The 19,917-nt window shown below is 43.9% G+C and overlaps 1 protein-coding gene and 1 non-coding gene across 2 annotated transcripts in view; both read left to right on the forward strand.

The window, feature by feature from the left end:
* SF3B3 (splicing factor 3b subunit 3) overlaps positions 1–19,917 on the forward strand; it is a 2,130,119-nt gene that overhangs the window by 156,754 nt on the left and 1,953,448 nt on the right. The gene's annotated exons all lie outside the window — the stretch shown is intronic.
* On the forward strand, positions 554–635 carry LOC122809919. The gene has a single exon (XR_006366024.1). It is a non-coding gene; the product is annotated as a small nucleolar RNA SNORD111 (small nucleolar RNA).

Here is a 19,917-nt window from a genome sequence, read left to right on the forward strand (position 1 = left end):
ATACCCTTTTCCTGTTGGAAGGGATGTGTACAGCTTAAGGCTTTGTATGATGCTACATAGTTGCATTTCTTTGCTATTATACTACTATTAGGTTATTGCATAGGTAGTACGTGTGAAGATGAGAAGGGGCTTAAAGACCCAAAGAAAACTACTAATGACAGGAACTGTATTTGGGGGTGTCATGCGTTGGCCAAATTTTCATGAAGTACAAGGGTGATAGTAAATGTCTTAATATCAACAGAGGAACTACTGGTGGTAAAGGTTCTCCTAAGGGTGATGTAACTTGGGTAGGAGATAACCCAAGTGCTGTGAATTCAATTGCAGTGACCTATTTTAAAATGTACTAATTATGGTAATTATATTTAACTATAGCTGTAGTTTCTTGGTTGGTTATTTATGTATTTAATAGTCCGTTTCCTTATTTGACCTTTGTATTCCTTTATCCAAAGCTTGATCTTTAAGTTGTTTTTACTGGAGTGTGCCACTGTAGGAATAATTTGGCTGTGTTAAAATTCACTGCTCCATTACTCTGTATTTTGTCAGTTCTTACCATCTGCCTAACATGATGATATAATGTCATGTCTCTTCTCTGACTCTGTTACACTGAAGATGGCAAATTAAATCTGATTAGGCAATAGAAGAAAACTGTACTGATCAAGTTTAGATGGTACTGTTGTAATGAAGGTTTTTGTTCTTAGGCTACTATTTCTTGGAGGACTTAATCATGAGGATTATTGTTGCAGTAGTGTTTTCACAATTTTCCTAAATGTTGATGGTCCAACTTCCAGAGTGAGTTCCAGAGCTTTCTTTTAGTATAAAGGGGGCTGCACACACACACACACACACACACACACACACACACACACACACACACACACACACACACACACACACACACACACACACACACACACTGAAGCTATAGATAGTGATAGTCTGTCACCTCTATTCATTGACATCAGGAAAACAAGGTCAAGTATTCATTGGGGAAAGAACGTGAGGTGTGGAAACCCTGACATTTTTGCAGATGCTTGTTATAGTGGTACTGGGGGGGGGCACTTTCCCGAGGTTCTTTCAGTCCCCCTGTCTATCCTTGGTGGTTTTCCGGCCTCTTGTAATAACGTGGTGGCAGATGCATCCAGACAGTACCTGCTGCTGATTCATAGAGTTTGAATTGGCCAGGCCAGTCTATGGTGTTTAGGCACTGCAAAGATATCCATAGCCTAGAATTTTGTCTGGTGGACTTCAGGTATGCGTGATGTCTTACCAACATCGTAGTTAGTCATAAAACTATTAGAAAATTTGATGTCCAGAGTTGTTCAAACATTACATTCTGTTGGCAAGATAAGCCCGATGTTTGTTAGTACCTTTGCCTGTATCCTCAGTGACATTTTATTACAGGAGCTTTGCTAATGAATTCTGTAGATCGACAAAAGGATGAAACCTGAGCCTGTGCTGTCCTATGGTGATGCCCCCTCCTCAGAGAAGGGTAAGGAGTGTCTTCTGACAAACCTGAAATGAACCTTTTAAGGGAGAGATAGTAGCGTACTATTCATAAGTGTTTTTCTTACCCAAGGAATGGGCAAATACCTAATCCTGGGAAAATGTAAATACAACTCCAAAGAAAGATGGAAGTTCTGAAAGCGAGGTCTCCACCTCTTGGGGGCTGAGTTACCCAAGACACTGAATACCACCCGTTGTACATCCTGCTTTCAAAGATGCAGTTGCATCGTTCGTTCTGAAATCTCACTCTATCGGCTGCCAGCATCTGAGAAAGTGGTAGTTACTGAATGGTACAGTAAGAATTCAAGTATCTTTGTATGAATTGTAAAGGCAACCTAGTATAGTATTACTGGAGAGCCACCAAGAAATCAAAACTGACTCTGGGCCTGAAGGTCTGAATACATTCCCTAGTTGTCAAGAGTGCAGTAAATTTAAAACAAAAGGGGGGGGGGGGTTGAGCTAAATGTGACACCACTTAGTAACTGGGCAAAAACTAGGCAGGATGTGGAGAAAACTCCTGCATTCAAACAGGCTCCCCTTCACCTGCCAGTACAAGCAGTGCTTACAACCCTCTTTCCATTTCCCCTTTATCTTCCATTATCTTGTTCACTGGCAGGTTGGCCAATTTTAGGCAGCCATTTTCACCCGCCATCTAGTGAGTGAGTGAGGAGCTTGTTTTCCAGGGTTCCAAGCAAGACTTCAGGTCCAGCTTGCATTTCATGTACATATTCCCAGTCTCTTTAGACCAAACGTCCTTATTTTGGGATGCCTTCCATTACCAATAACACACATTTTATGAGGAAAACAATACACATATTTTATGTGAATAAGAAAAAAAAGCATTTATTTTATGAGGGGGTGGGGGAGACTGAAACTGTGCAGACCATTTACTCCAGATTTTGAATTCTAGAACCTGGGCAGTGGATGTGTTCATCTTACACTTGCAGGGGCATCACCTGCATGCATTTCCTAGGATCATAGGAAGTTACTAGGCTATTGGCCCTGAAGGCCTTACAAGCCTAGCCAAGAATTCAACCCATGTTCCAACAGGTCAGCACCTGATACCACTGTCCACTGCATCTTCTGTCAGGGCAGACAGGACAAGATCTGTGGTTGTTCCCTCTGATCTGTCTGCCAGTTGGGTTAGAGGATTATCTGGCAGTTGCTTAAGCAGTTAACATGCTGTTTCCTGAGGTCCAGTAGTGCAGGGTTTGATTCCCTCAGCTTCTGTTGCCTAACAGTGTGACTGAGCAAGTACCTTAACCAGGCACCACTCACAGGCTGAGTGTGAAAGGTCAGTGGAGATCAGTGCTGTACCCCAGAAAACTAATAGAAATAAATTAAATCTAGCTAGTCATGGTTTTCATTACTAATCTAGATTATTGGCAGAGGGCCTTCTGTCCATCATTCTTGCATATTGGTTATTTGTGAAGAGAGGTTATTTCTGCACACACATCAGAATCCTAACTGCCCGAATTTTAGCATGGCAACCCTAAAGGACATCCTGCAGGAAGTCCGAAGACCTAGAATGTTTTTATGGTTTAATGGGTGAGGTTTTATCTATGTTGCTCGAGGGAGGCATAGAATCAAATACTGCGCAGAACCAGAAGTCTCGGGTGTTTTGCAATGGCAAGATGCATATTGCAGTTGTAATTCAATGTCTTCCCAGGGAACCCGTCTTGTTGGGGTGTTCTTCGATAATGCAGGTTTTAAAGGGGACCTGTAGTTTAAGGCATCCAGGAAACCTGTGCGGTTACCCCCAAGTACCCAAGACCAATGTTTTTTCTTTCAGAGATTGTCTTTATTCTGATTTAATCTATTTAGGTACCTTGCCAACAAGAGTTTTGTCAGTGGCACACTGTGCTTAATGCTGTAAACTATAAATATGGTAGGAAAGGAATATGCAAGTTCAAGAATGCACGGAAGAATCCAAGCCACCTGCCAGTAACCCTTATTTCCTGTTCCCAGGTGTGCCATTGAGTTATCACTGAACTCTCTCTCTCAGGGTGAAGGATATCATCCAATATGGCAGTAAGAACTCTGCTGGTGGTTGTAAAAGGGCAGCTGATGAGTTTTCATCAAATGAGTAACATGCCTCCAGTTTATTTCACCATCTTAGTATTGAAGAATAGTGTGGTCATTTAAGATCTTTTGGCACTTGTGTAATGATTGTGTTATTGGTGATTAACATGAGAATGTACCTTCAAGTAGTCTTGCCTAAGCATCCTTGAGTTTGTTCATGAAAGATGCTCTTTTTTGAATAAATTGCTATATAACATGCATGTCTGTTCACTGTATGTCTGTTCAATGTACATGCTAAAAGGTTACATAACAGTAGTCAGGAAAATCGTTCAGGTTTCCACTTTGCAATGAAATATGGCACTGCTTATGATTTTAGCCAGATGTTATACTTTACTGTTGCAGTGACTGTCCCTAATGATTGTACAGCTCTAGTTAAGTATATTTACCCTAAGACTAGGCTTTTGAGGAAGTGCCACAGTAGCTGTAAAATTACTTTCTATCTTTGAAAGGGTATGTGCAGGTTTATTGTAAGGTTTTATAAGTTCTTAAAAACATTTTTTATTTTTGTTTTCCTGAGATAAGTAGGAACTGCATAGGCATTCTTACAAGAGCTGTCGAAGTTCCTGGTTAACCAAACTCTATACAGGTGTATGATCCATTATCCAAGGATCCGTAGACTGCTGGTGTGAGTACAAGTCATTATATCGACACAGGAACTACTGATAATACCCGGAACAAGATGGTTAGGTGGGACATAACTTGAACATTCTGACTACTGTTAAAGTGATGAATTAGTGATGGTAATTGTTTATCCACAGCTGTGGGTTCTTGGTTAGCTGTTAAAATGTTTGTTTTATGTTGGGTTCCTATGTTTGTTTAATCTTTTAATCTGCATATGTGTGTGTGTGTGTGTCTGTGTGTGTCTGTGTGTGTGTCTGTGTGTGTCTGTGTGTGTCTGTGTGTGTGTGTGTGTGTGTGTCTGTGTGTGTGTCTGTGTGTGTGTCTGTGTGTGTGTCTGTGTGTGTGTCTGTGTGTGTGTCTGTGTGTGTGTGTGTCTGTGTGTGTGTGTGTCTGTGTGTGTGTGTGTGTCTGTGTGTGTGTGTGTGTGTGTGTCTGTGTGTGTGTGTCTGTGTGTGTGTGTCTGTGTGTGTGTCTGTGTGTGTGTGTGTCTGTGTGTGTGTGTCTGTGTGTGTGTGTCTGTGTGTGTCTGTGTGTGTGTGGCATTAGTATATCCTGAAGTGTGTGCTGTTGTAGGAATGTAATCAGTACTGCATTTTAAGTGCAGTAAAAATTCTGTATTTTTTTTTTTTTTTTGTGATCACCATCTGTCTGATATGATTAGATTGTCATGTCTGTTATTTAACTGTACACTGGAGATGCTGAATTAAGTTTTACTGTGTAGAGTGCAAACTGTACTGACAGCATTTAGGCAGTATTTGTATAACGGAAGCATGTTGGCTGAATTCCTTATGGTTTTAACGTGAACTTTTTACTCTTATTTGAGTTGTCCATGATGACTGTGATCATAAAGATTACTGCTGTATTAGTACTGCTTGTACAGGAGATTTGCTGAAATGTTCGTTGTCCATCTCCTAGACAGATTTCAAGCTTTCCTCAGACTTTGTGTTGAGTGCAATTTCTCCCTGTACAACCTTTAACTGACATTTGGTATAAAGGGGACTGTGACTACAGTGGTGATTTAAGTTTTCTTTTTCTCTATTGTAGGCATGTAAATAGTGGATGTTCTTCATGTTTCACTGTTGCAGTCATTACATTTGGGTAATCTACTGGCAGGTTGCCCTCAGTCTGCCTGAATTCCAAAGTCTTGAGTCCTGCGTCGGTTGCTGTTTCCTCTTCCATCACGTCAGGGGTATAAAACAAGCAGCTGACGCCATTTTCTGTAGTCTTTCTTGCCGCGCGGTGCCCGAAGCGGAAGCATTTTGCAAGTGCCGGTCGGCCGACAACTGAAATATTCGAGTTTAACCGAAGTCTTCCCTAAAGCTAAGTACTCCTTTGGGGAAACTTTTTTTTCTTGCTCCATACCGATGTTAGAAAAAGTTAATAATTGTATTACTTGTGGGAAGCAAATACCTCATAAGGATTTCCATTTAAACTGTATTCCTTGCCTAGGCTCTGATCACAATGTGCCTGGCTGTTTTGTGCTAGATTTAACCAACACACTATTAAGCGTTGGTATATTTTTGCCTCAAAGTATTTTGGAAACGGATTTAACTACCCAGAAATGTCGTCGGATAGCAATCCGACTACCGGAGTACATAAAAAACACACAGAAAAGGACAGAGACAGTCTAGGTCCAAAACCGACGACGAAGCTTCTAAGCCAGTCGCCGGTACTCAGTTGAGGCGCTTTCGCAGCCCCTGATACCCACTACTTTCGAGTCGCAGGCCCCTACCGAGACCCATGTGGAGTCCGGCATGACGCGGGATACCCAAAGTATTGGACCCATGGATGTATCTCCCTCTGATGGGTCCAGAGCCGCTGAGCAGGCACCGGCTTCTGAGGGTGTATTCAGGCCTCAACATTTTTATATCAAACCGACGACGGCTGCAAAACCAAAGACAAAAGCAACTTCTAAAACTAAAAAAATGACGCATTGGAACCTGTGTGCTGAGAGACAGCCTTACAAGACTATCTGCAAATATATAGAGCTGAGTATATTTTTCTGTATTATTCTGTATTATAGAGCTAAATTGTTGCTTAGATATCTGTTGTCTTACTGTTCTGCAAATATACAGAGATCAGTATATATATTTTTTTGGTTTTATAATTTGCACTGTGATTACTCATCTCTGTTGAAACTGTCTCCCCCCCCCCCCCCCCCTGTTCTTGGTTGTAGTTTAAATTTGGTGGCTTTTGCAGTGCCTGTCCCACTGTAGATTTGATCTAGGACACTCCCCCAGTCCCATCGATTTACCACATTCTACCTAATAAACCCTTTCTGCACTTGCTTTTAGTCCTTTTTAATTTAATTACATTTTTTCAAACTTGTGTGTGGACTAATATTGCTACATACTCGTGTGCCAGCTTGCACTGCATGTGAATTGTTTACTACTTTTCTGAAGAAAAAAAAAAAAAATTGTAAGCCTGTTTGCTACCTTTCCTGTAATTAGTGTTCTAGATACAGATTTGCTGTATCCAGGACTATTTGTAAGCTTCTGAGCCCCCCAAGCCTTTCTGTGTTGGAGGGAAGCCTTCTAGCTTATCAGTGGGAGTGGTAAGCATTAGGTAACCTGTCTACCACATAAGGAGTGGTTCTGGCCCAGAATTTGTAGTTATTGGCCGTTTGGGCGGTCTTCCATCTCTCTCAACTTTCTGATTTGAAGGCCTGCATTTGCACTTGTTTCTGTCCTGCAACTCCTGGGCCCATCTCATTTGCTCACTCAAAAAAAAAAAAAAAAAAATGTATCTGCTTTTACTGTATTTGTGTTTCCTCCTACTTTATTTTGCTTTTGCGTCATCTTAAAAGTACTCAATTGTATTTATTACTGCTTGGTGTAACTCATTCTAAGCCTTTTAGTTTAAGCACTTGGGCTTCAGACCAGTTGTTTTACATTAAGGTTTGTGGTCTGCACTGTAGTGGCAGAACAGGTAGCTTACATCCTTCTAAGTTGGGAACTGCTGATTGAGGGCTCAGTGTCTGTTGTTCTAAAAGTGTATTAATTCTGGTTTAAGCACTTGGGCTTCAGGCCAGTTATTTTACATTAAGAGGGTTCGTGGTCTGCACTCTTGTGGGAGGAGAGGCTGGACTCTGCCCTTCTGAGCTGGGTATTTCTGGTTAAAGGCTTATAGTGCCTGCATATTTGAACTGCTTCTTACTGGAATTGGTACACCATGTTTGCTGTAGCATAGACTAGATCCAGGCCTGCTGAATCTAGCTTTGTTTCTATGCTTGTTTGCTTGTTATTTCCCTGAAACGCTAATTCCACCTAAAACTCGGCTTATTTCAGCACTTCTGTGGATCCCTAGTGACATCTGCATTGCTTACTGTACTTATTTCCTTGTTTCACTTGAAAGAAAATTACTTTGTCATTTTTGGATTTAAGTTACCTGTAACACATTGCATTTAAGTTACCTGGCACTTGCTCACTAAAGCAATTATATAAGTCAGCACTAAAAAAATTAAAAGCACTACACCCTCACAAACTCCCCTTGAGTACCTTGTTCCCCATTGGCCCTTTTTTTTTCAATTATAAAGGAATTCCCAATACTATTCTAGCATGTCCAAAGGTCAGTTGTCAATCTCCTCTCCGGTCCAGCTGGTGAATCTGGGAATCTTGAGGCAATGTTACAACTGCCTCATGTACACAGACAACCCTCTCCTCCTCCCAACAAATTCCAAAACATGTGAGAGATGCAACCATATAGCCAAACTGGAGGCTAAGCTCTCTCAACTCAGTACTGGCGTAACCAGTTAGGAGGAGAAGGAAACCACACTCACTACAATTCCAGTCTCGCATAGACCTACCACGACAGCAAACCAAACACATAAACACACTCGGAGGCTCTAAATAAAAATCTGCCTAAGCAGCAGAGACCTCCAAAGCAGACTCCCAAGCAGCCGCTACCCCAAAACAAAACACGTGCAACACATCTCACAAAGCCAGTGTGCCGAACAGTCACAGCCCTTAAGGCTAAAACAACACACCTGATACACTTGTAATAGGTGACTCTATCGTCAGGCACACTGACGTCCCACTCACCCGGCTGAACAAGGAGAAGGTCACAGTGAGCTGCCTGTCGGGCGCTAGGATCCGCCACATAACACAAGCACTCGGGTCACTCCAAGGCAAGTACAAATATGACTCAGTCATTGTCCATGCTGGTGTGAATGACCTGAGACGTACCTCCCTGGACTACATGAAGAGACATAGAGGAGCTCTCTGAGCATGTAGCCCAGGCCGGTATGACCCTGACCTTGAGTAGCATCTTACTCTCACCAAGAATGATGCCACAATATGAAGACAAGATGATCAATTTCAACAATTGGCTTAAGTATTGGTGTCATTCAATGGGGATCCAATGCCTGTCAGCCTGGGATGACATGCTCGACAAGCCACAATGCTTCACTAGGGACAGCTTGCACCGGTCACCCCTGGGCTTTCGGATATTGGCAAAGGCTCTTGCTACCCCCATAGTGCCTTTTTTAGGCAAGGCTCAAAAGACAAACCCACCTCCACAGGTATCACAAGGGATAAGAAACTAAGAGTAATGCTACTCAACGCCAGAAGTCTAAACTTCAAGATGCACGCACTCGAAACTCTCCTTAGCATTGGAGAACATCGATATCTGTGCAGTAACAGAAACCTGGTTCAAGGCTCCCGAGAGCACCCCAGCACTACCAGGTTATACCTCATGCCGTGCTTTTCGGCCCCAAAACTTGGACTGAACCACAAAAGGAGGGGGAGTATCAATATTCGTTAAAGATACCCACACCTCCAGGTTGGTGGCACAGCACGAAGCATCAGAGACTATCCATGTGCAACTAACAGTGGGTAAAACTGCCTTCCAGTTTATAGCCTGCTACAGACCACCCTCCCAAACCCAGGAACCCCACTCGGCCTTCCTGAGAACACTGGAAAATATGAAGGTCTCTCCAAACACCATTATATTGGGTGACTTCAACTACCCAAACATAGACTGGGAGCATTACTCTAGCTCCAAAACCCTAGCCCAAAGGTTCCTAGAATTTATAAACTCAAATGCTATGGAACAACTTGTTACCACTCCCACAAGAGGGGAAAACCTACTGGACCTGATCATCACCAACATGGGGACTCTGTGCTCAGACCAGAAGTGTATCCCTCACTGGTAAGATTAGACCATAAACTAATCTCACTGGATATTCACATCCCTACCCCACCCCCTGCCCAGAAAACCACAGTGAAAAACTTCTCTAAAGCAAATTTCACACTCCTCAAAACCGAGGTGGAATCCTTCAAAGCCCCCGGGCCTGTGGAAAATATGGCCCAGACCGTAGAATCCTTTATAAACGCATTCTATGAACACCTTCAGGAATGCATGGTTCATGCAATCCCAAATAAAACCAAGACCTAGTCCTCCAAAGGCAGACGTCCTGTCTGGTGGACCCCAGCCATAAACAAACTATACAATAGAAGGAGGAAGCTACTACATGATAGAGCAAAATCCCAAAAAGGGAAGGCATCTCTGATCAGTATTAGCAAAAAACTACGGGCACTCATAAAATCGTCTAAGGCCAGCGTCGAGAGAAAAATTGCACAGGACACTAAGGATAATCACAAGGCTTTCTTTAGTTATGTTAGGAACCTAGGTGGGAATTCCCAGATATGCTCAGAATTAGTCCAAAATGACAAAAAATATACCGAACCCACAGACATTGCCAACATCCTAGCTGACAGGTTCAGCACAAACTCCCCCCCACCCCCACCAAAAGGGCAGATATCTATCCCAGCAGAATGCAGCCCCCCTGACATCTCAGATGCTCAGGTAAGAGCCGCCCTCTCCAAAGCAAAAAACACAGCATCAATGGGACCAGACGGTGTCCCGGGCTACGTCCTACAAGAACTCCAAGAAGAGCTAAACCCAAACGTAAAACTACTGTTCAGTCTCAGCCTTTACTACAGGATATGTACCCAAAGATTGGCGTACAGCAACAGTGGTCCCTCTCCACAAAGGTGGTGCCTCAACAGATCCTGGAAACTATCACCCCATAAGCCTGACTAGCTTGGTCTGCAAAGCTTATGGAAAGGATCATCATGGACCTCATAAATAAAGATATTGGGGACCTACAGACATTGGATCCTATCCAGTTTGGCTTTAAGGGCAGATCCTGCCTCTTAAACCTGGTCGATTTTCTTTGAAACAGTCACCAAGGCCATTGACGAGGGGAAGGTGGTCCACACAGCCTACCTGGACCTCGCAAAAGCCTTCGATACAATACCCCACTTGGGAATTATAGATAAGCTCACCAGCTTAAATATAAACCCCTATGTCACTAGATGGGTTGCAAACTGGCTCAATGACATAACCCACATGGTTAGAATTGCTGGAGCCATGTCAGACTCCAAACCAAGTGGCGTCCCACAAGGCTCAGTCCTCGGACCTCTCTTGGTCAGTATATATTTCTCGAAGGTACAGGCCAACACGGAAGGACTGTGGCTGACCAAGTTTGCAGATGACTGCAAACTGGGCGCCATAATCGACTCTCCAGCCGACACAAGCATCCTCCAAAAGGGCCTCATAGAAACAGACAACTGGTGCCAGAGCCATGGCCTCAAGCTAAACGCCAAAAAGTGTATATTCATCCACTTTGACAAAAACAAAGTGCCCACAAATTACCACATAGGTGGTAATCCATTAAGTGCAGAAGTAATTGGGGACTGTGGGGACCCAAGTTGATAGCAATCTCTCATTTGACAACCACGTGGCCAAAGTGGTTAGAAAAACATTTTATATAGCCCACCTAATCATGAAGGGATTCACATCTAGATCAGGGGAGGTCATCGTGCCTCTTTACTCATCCCTCATCAGCCCATAATTGAGTACAATGCCCCTTTTTGGGATGTACCTTACCAGACTCCTGCAGCAACTGGAAAGACCCCAAAAGTACCTCACCAAGAGGATCAAAGGGCTCAAACAGATGCCATGTGCTGCCCGGTTAAAGAAACTCCAGCTGTACTCAGTGGCATACCGCCAGCTCAGAGGCGATCGGTGCCTGACGTATAAAGCCATGTCCAACTGGGAATTAATGGACATGCTGCACCTCAGAAAATCCAAATCCCATCGAGCTACGCGCTCGAGAGACTTGAACCTCAGCACTGAAATAAATAGGACATGCTGGAGGGACAGATTCATAACCCAGAGGCTCCCTTCACTCTGGAATAAAATCCCAGTCCAGGTTAGGCAGAGTCCCTCATTGACTCTCTTCAAGAGGAATCTTGATGAGTGGATGGGAGGTTGTAGGTTTACCCCGGGTATCACTTCTGTGTCACTGTTAGAGCACAGTATACTAACCTCGAAAAAGGGCATAGCAAAATTAATGTAAAATGGGTGGTAAAAGCCAAACACACTCTGGCTAGGCTTATAAATGCCCTAGGGCAGATAGCCTAGTATGAACCTATGAGCCATGTGCACAGGCCTCTATGCCTAAAAAAACAGATGATCAGAATGGCTGAAGACCTTATTACCTTGATCAGGGGTTCCCATGCCCCTCCAGATAAGAGGCCTAGGCAAGACGCTGATTGATTATGAATCTTCAGATCAGGTTTCTATTTCTTCTGATTCCTCTTCTGATCAGTAATTATCTATACCTCCTTATGAGGATTCTGATGCAGAGGAGTCTATCCCATCTCCATCACCTCCTGAGGATTATTCATTTGGAGAAACCTTGCATACTTTGAGGGAGCATTTTCGCTGGGAGAGTCAATATTTCTCAGAATCAAAAAAGAGGCTCATGGATTTCCTTCTCCTTTAGCCATACCCCCTGTTTTAGACATTGTGGATGATGTGTTTTCGGAGTCAAGCTTGACCCCTGACTCCTTACCTCCGGCTCCCAGCAAGCCTGACAGATATTACAGGGTCCCTGACTCACACAAATTTTTATTTAGAAACCTTGCTGCTGATCCTGAAACTATTTCACAGGGTCCAAAGGGAGTTAGGGCCTCAACAGCAAAAAAATCCTACCCCCTCTGACAGAGATTCAAGGGCACTGGATAGATGGGGGAAAAAAGGTTTATACATCTGCAACCTTGGCAATTAGGGCCTTAAACTGCCAATTTCATATGCTCAAATATCAACAACATGTTACGGGATTGCTGAAACAGAAAATGATGTTGATTTCTGAATGTGCAGAAAATAAGGAATTGCAGGAATTATTGCATGCAGCTGAACAGGTTGGAAAGCATACTTTGCAATGTGGTTTTGATTCCTTAGAGGCCTTCTGCAGGGCCACAGTTACTGGATCTGTGATTAGGAGGCATGCCTGGCTAAAAGAGCAAAATTTGCCTGATGATGTTAAAGCTAAATTACTAGATGCACCTTTACAGCATGATGCTCTGTTTGGTATTAAGGCAGAAGAGGTTTTAAAGAAAATGGAAGACAAAGCTAAGTCTATGCAAACGATAAAAGACTTCTTACAAGTGCAGCCACCAAGATTCAGTAGACACTGGCCTACAAAAAATTGGTCCTTTCCCGTGTCAGACAGAGCTCATAGGGGCAAATCCAGATGCTCTACGTTTTCCAGATACCAGGCACAAGATTCATACAGGTCAAAGCAATGGGGCGCTTCTACCTCCAAATCTGGAGGAGATAAAGCACAAACCTACAGAAAACCATCCCAATGACTTCCCTCTGCTTTCACCAAGCACTTATCTTTTGGCAGTACCCTTAGGGGTAAAATTAGCACTTTTTGCTCAAAATTGGTAGTTAATAACCCAGGACAAGTGGGTGCTAAACATAGTATCACAGGGATACAGATTCCATTTCCATACTCTGCCAATGGCAAACGGTTGGCCAGATCTGCCAAAAAATCAATGGGCAGAGACACAGAAACAGGTTACGTCCCTCATGGATATGGGGGCCATTCAGCCAGTACCAGAACAGGAAAAAGGGCAAGGTTTTTACTCAAGACTGTTCTTGTTACCCAGAAAGAACAATGCCTGGCAGCCAATACTAGATTTATCCATTTTGAACACGCACCTGGACATTCCAAAATTTAAAATGCTGACTTTGCAGCAGCTTCTGCCCATGCTGGGCAAGAATGCTTGGCTGGTGACATTAGACCTAAAAGAGGCATACCTGCATGTCCCAATAAGGCAATCGTGCAGAACATACCTCATATTCAAGGCTGGCTTAATGCATTACCAGTTCTTTGTACTGCCCTTTGGCTTATCTACTGCGCCCAGGGTCTTTACAAAGTGCCTGGCACCAGTAATTACATTTTTCTGACAAAGAAGTATGCAAATATATCCTTACTTGGACGACTGTCTCATTCAAGCAGAGAACAAGGACATTCTTCTTCAACACCTGACATTTGTGAAAAGGCTTCTAACATGCCTAGGGTACACAATAAACGAATAGAAATCACACTGGTACCCTCTCAAAAGATAACCTTCCTGGGTGCAAGCTTGAATACAACTGCCCAGATGGCTTACCTCACGCCAGACAAGCAAAGGCAAGTGACTACTTATCAAACTGATGGCAAAAAAAAACAAGTTATCTGCAAGACAAATTCTGCAGGCTTTGGGCTTCATGGCATCCTGTATCCTACTGATTCCATATGGAAGACTGCATATGAGGAAACTTCAGTGGTACCTAAACAGTTTATGGAATCATCATTGTCAGTCTGTTAATGATTCCTCTCATTCCCTGCCTCCAACAGGAGGTTCTATGGTGGGCAAAGGCATGTCACCAAAACATGGGATGGGCCTTCACTCTACCCCCTGCCAGCCAAACCTTAACAGACTCATCAGATTATGCCTGGGGGGTCCACATGGCGGGAAGATGCATTCAGGGCGTATGGACCCCAAAACAAATGCATCTACATATCAACCAGAAAGAGATGCTAGCTGTTCAAAATGCCCTGACAGCCTTCAAGGAGTTACTTCATCCAGGACAACTACTGATGACCACCATGGTCATGTGGTATATAAACAAGCAGGGAGGCACGCACTCATACCCCCTTTGCAGATTAGCCATGGCACTGTGGGACACAGCTTTGACTTGCCAAATACATCTTCAAGCTCAATTCCTGCCAGGAAAACAAAATACTCTGGCAGACTATTTATGCAGAAACCTTAGTGATCCTCACGAGTGGAAACTAGATCCACAAGTCTTCAGCATGATAACAAAGAAATGAGGGAGCCCAGACCTAGATCTATTTGCCTCTCCTCAAACTTGTCAATTGAAAAGATTCTGCACAAGGACTTATCACAGACAAGCATGGAAAGTGGACGCCCTATCCTTCAGTTGGAAAAACCTGTTAGTTTACGCCTTTCCTCTTCTGCCTCTTCTTCCCAAAGTTCTCCTAAAAGTCAGACAAGAGAAATCAAAGATGATACTAATTGCCCCGGACTGGCCCCGCCAATACTGGTACCCAAGCCTAAGGAATTTGTCTCAGTACCCAGCTTGGACCTTACCTCAAAGACATCAACTACTGTCCCAGCAAAACAATCAGATCCTGCACAATCCACTCCAGACACTGAACCTGGCAGCATGGCTGATCATGTAGTTATACAAACAACACCTCTCAGTAAAGCTGTGATGGATGTCATTTTGGTAGCCAGAAGGCCTAGTACTAGAAAATCTTATGCTGATAAATGGAAGAGATTCTGTGCTTGGAATCTAGCACAAGGAGCCGATACAGCAGAACCAGATATTCCTCAGATATTACAATACTTGACTGAGATGCTTGCCAAAGGCCTATCTTTCTCATCAGTTAAAATCCATGCCTCTGCCATTTCGGCTAATTACAGTACAGAGCCACCACTCTTTTCTCATCCTTTATTAAAGCAGTATCTTAGAGGAGCCAAAAATTTAAGGTCTCCTAGAAGATCACCAATACCTGCATGAGACCTCAATTATGTGTTGGAAAAGCTCACCCTGCCTCCATTTGAACCAGCTGCTACTGCTGATATAAAGTTCTTATGGAAAACAGCTCTTCTGCTAGCAATTACTTCAGTAAGAAGAGCTTCAGAGCTACAGGCTCTCATGGCTGTCTAGCCTTTTATCATATTTTACCCAGACAGGGTGTCTGAGGACAAATCCAACATTTATGCCTAAGGTGGTTTCCAGTGTGGCTCTTAACCAAAGTATTCATCTGCCAACCTTTTATCCAAATCAGCAGAACAAGGGGGAGAGAATTCTGCATTTCTTGGACGTACACCGACAGCTAAGATTCTACTTGAGCAGGGCTAAAGCTCTAAGAAAAAATGAGCAATTACTAGTGATGTATATGCTGCAGGATCAGAAGGAAAGGCTATTTCAAAGCAGACTATTTCAAAGTGGATAAGCCACTGCATTCGTTTCTGCTACTTACCACACCATGGTAAACCTATGCCCAAGGGCATTAGGTCTCATTCCACCAGAGCTACAGCTACTTCAGCAGTCTTTCTTAGAGGAGTACCAACCAAAGACATTCTAGAGGCTGTTACTTGGAGTTCTGTTCACACCTTTACGAAGCATTATCATTTGCCTCTCTACTCTAAGTCCAGGGCAGGCTTTGCCACTGCAGTTCTGCAGGGCCTTATAGCCACACCGAATGCTGTTTAGCTTCAGCCTCCCAACCATAGCTTTGGGTTTCTACCCAAATGTAATGACTGCAACAGTGAAACACAATGAACATAGTAGTTATGTACACTTAACATAAATGTAGATGTTCGAGTGTATTCACTTTTGCAGTCCAGGTTACCCGCCTGCCATCCCCTTTTCATTCTGGAGATGTCCTTCATGGATGCATCTGCAGTCATAACAAGTGGGTTGTCCTGTCGTCAGGCAGCCCTGCAGTCGGCCGGATTCCAAAGTCCGGGTCCGGCTTCGGCTGATGTCGCACTCCACCCGACGTCATCTCTGTTGGTCGGTAAAAGCATCAGCCGACGCCATTTTCCTCAGTCTTTCTTGCAAGTGGCGCTCAAGCAGAAGCTGTTCGCAAGTGCCGGTCGGTCGGATCCAGAGATTATTTCTACGAATACTACTCAAGACTTCTAAAGCTAAGTACCCGCTGGGGACTCTTTCTTGCCTCAGCCGATGTCAGAAAAAGTTAACAATTGTTTAACCTGTGGGAAACAAATACCTCATAAAGATTTCCACTTACTGTCTGCCTTGTTTAGGCCCAGCCCACGACGTAGCAGCCTGTTCGCCTGTGCTCTTTCAACCGACGAACGCTTAGGCCGGTCGGAGTATGCAGAACAGTTTTTCGGTACTGATTTTGCGACATTATGCCGCCGGATCCTCCGACTACCCAATCTACCAAAACGCAAGATAAGACCGACACTGGGTCCGCGGTTTCGGCCGAAACCACGGTAAAGCAAATCATGAAGTGTCTCTGTTTCGCCGAAACCGAGAAAACTGATCAAAGTACAGCTGAACCTATTCTTACAACTGAGGCCCCTGCTACAACTCTTGAATCGACCTCAGAAATTTTACCCACCACGGTGGTTGACTTATCAGACACCATCCCCTTGGATGTCTCTACCCCAGCACGTGGTGCTGCTAGGCCTCCAGCAGCCATGTCCATTAAGGCCTTCGCCAGGGCTAAAGCAGCCAAGACTACTAAATCAGTGCCTGTTAAACCCCCACATCCAGGCCCTCTTCTAGTTCTCAAATGCTTTCTTTGGCAGAAGATTTAATTTCTTTAATTAGAGGATCTCAATCTCACCCAGACAGGGCCTCTCAGCCCCCAGAGAAGAGACCTAGGGCAGAGCCCCTGAGCCAGTGTCTTCTGATGATTCTGCTGATGAATCAGACATAACTGACCAGCCAGAGGCTCCCTTCTCCAATTTTGAAGATTCTGATGCTGAAGAATCCATTCCAGCTGCTTCCCCACAAGAAGAATTCTCCTTTGGGGAAACCATGCATGCCATGCAGAACAGTTCCAATGGCAGCAACAGGATTTTTCAGACTCCAGAAAAGACTTAGGACCTTTCTGCACCTCCCACAGCACAGGCCCTTAGCTATACCTCCTGTTCTCTGTGGTGGATGATGCTTTCAATGATGTTTGCTCCGCCCAGATTCTTACCCCCAGCCCCTGCCAAACCAGACAGATTTTACAGGGTACCAGATACTCATCACCACCTTTACAAGGCCCCACTTGCAGACCCAGAAACTATATCCCAGGGTCCCAAGGCAGTAGTCACACCACAGCTAAAACCCTATTCCTTCTGAAAGGGAAGCAAGGTCATTAGACAGATGGGGTAAAAAGGTCTACACTTCAGCTACTCTCTCAGCTAGAGCTTTAAACTGTCAGTTTCACATGATACAATACCAAGAGTTTATGCTTGATCAGTTAACTAAAAACTAACCACTGATGAATCTCTTGATAAGAAATATGTATTAGAGATGGTAAATAACATACAACAGGTTAGCAACCATTCCTTAAAATGTGGCTATGATGCACTGGAGGCTTCATTTAGATCAGCCATGACAGGCACAGTGATAAGAAGGCATGCATGGCTAAAGGAACAAGCTTTACCGGATCATGTTAAAGCTAAGTTGCTAGATGCTCCTATGGACAAGACAAGTTTGTTTGGTACACCTGCCCAGCAGGTTATGAAGAAAATGGAAGAAAAGGCAAAATCTGTTCAAACTGTTAAAGATTTCTTGCAGGTTCAACGCCCAAGGTTTAGCAGGAACTGGCCTGCCAAAAATTGGTCCTTTCCTGACTCCACAAAATTTCAAAGGGGCAGGAATAGACGTTCCAGAGGCAGAAACCAATCCAGAGGAGGTGCCTACAGAGGACGACAGTGGCAAGGTAACAACAGAGGCACAGACACAGCCACTGCCACTACATCAGCACAACCACAGTGACTTAATCCTAACTCCGCCTACCAGGGAACAAATAGCAGCTCCTCTAGGCGGAAAGTTAACCTTATTTTCAAAGAACTGGCACTACATAACAAAAGACAAGTGGATTTTACAAACCATAGATCAAGGTTACCGGTTTCACTTCCACACTTTACCAGTCAAAAGAGGAATGCCAAATCTACCTCCAAATCAAAAACAGAGGCTCTACGCCAGATAATGGAGTTAGCAAACATGAGAGCTGTGGAAAGAGTGCCAACAGCAGAACAAGGAAAGGGGTTCTATTCCAGACTATTCCTAGTTCCAAGAAAGGAAAAAGTTGGAGACCAATTCTCACCTGTCCACCTTAAATACATACATCATTGTCCCAAAATTCAAAATGCTGACCCTACAGCAACTTCTTCCCATGCTGGGCAAGGAGTCTTGGCTGGTAACTCTAGATCTCAAGGAGGCATACCTGCACGTCCCCATTCGACCAATCTGCAGAAGATACCTCAGATTTCTTGCAGGATCAGAGCACTATCAATTCTCAGCATTGCCCTTTGGCTTATCTACTGCCCAGAGTATTCACAAAATGCCTGGCATCAGTAATCCATTGCAGACTACAGGGAATTCAAATTTACCCATACCTGGACGACTGCCTGCTACAAGGGGACAACAAAAGCAAGCTGACAACAGATTTACAAAGGGTCATTTACTTGCTACAAGGACTGGGATACACAGTCAATTTACAAAAGTCAAGGCTGATACCATCCCAAACAAGGACATTCTTGGGCTGAATTGGACACAGTGCAACAAATGGCATTCCTGACTACAGAAAAACAAAAAGAACTTCCTCTTTACTTCTTGGCACTAACAAAACTGAACAAGTTAACAGCAAGAAAAGTTCTGCAGGCCTTGGGCTTCATGGCATCATGCATAATCTTGGTCCCATTTGCCAGACTACATATGAGGAAACTACAGTGGTACCTAAAGAATTTATGGTCCCAACACAGACACAGTCTAGAAACAGAAATCCCACTAATTCCATGCTTAAAACAGGAGTTCCTATGGTGGGCTCAGGCATGCCAGTCAAACCCAGGCCTACCCTTCCGCAGATGTCAACCAAGCCAGACCATCTCAACAGACGCTTCAGACCTAGGATGGGGGGCCCACATGCTGGACAAATGCGTGCAAGGATTGTGGACACAGGATCAACTTCACCTGCACATCAATCTAAAAGAAATGTTGGCAGTAAAACTGGCAATCCAAAAGTTCAAACCATTCCTCAAAGAGGGCCAGTTGATGATAAGGACAGACAACACCACAGTCATGTGGTACATCAACAAACAGGGAGGCACTCATTCATACCCCCTATGCAGAATGACCTTGGAGCTGTGGACCATGGCACTCGGCTACAACATTCAGTTACAGGCAATATTTGTACCGGGGAAAGACAATACTCTAGCAGACATATTAAGCAGAACCACTTCGGATGCCCACGAATGGAAGCTGCACCGGCACATCTTCAAGACCATCTCAAAGAAATGGGAATGCCACAGATAGACCTATTCGCATCACCTCTCAATCACCAGCTCAAAAATTCTGCACAAGGACATTCCACCCACTAGCATGGAAAGTGGACTCACTCTCCTTCAACTGGAAAGGCCTAACAGCATATGCATTCCCACCTCTTCCTTTGATACACAAGGTACTACTAAAATCAAGGAAGAACGCCCAAGGATAATCCTGATAGCTCCAAACTGGCCAAGACAACACTGGTACCCACTACTGAAGAGCATGTCTCGAACAATATGTGGCCAATACCCTGATGCCTTTGATGTTAACTCAGAACAACTACAGCATCATACATCCAAACCTAAAACGCTGCAACTGACT

The sequence above is a fragment of the Protopterus annectens genome, chromosome 8.part0 (assembly GCF_019279795.1).
Source record: "Protopterus annectens isolate FY-2018-M chromosome 8.part0, PAN1.0, whole genome shotgun sequence".
Classification (NCBI taxonomy): Eukaryota; Metazoa; Chordata; order Ceratodontiformes; family Protopteridae; genus Protopterus; species Protopterus annectens.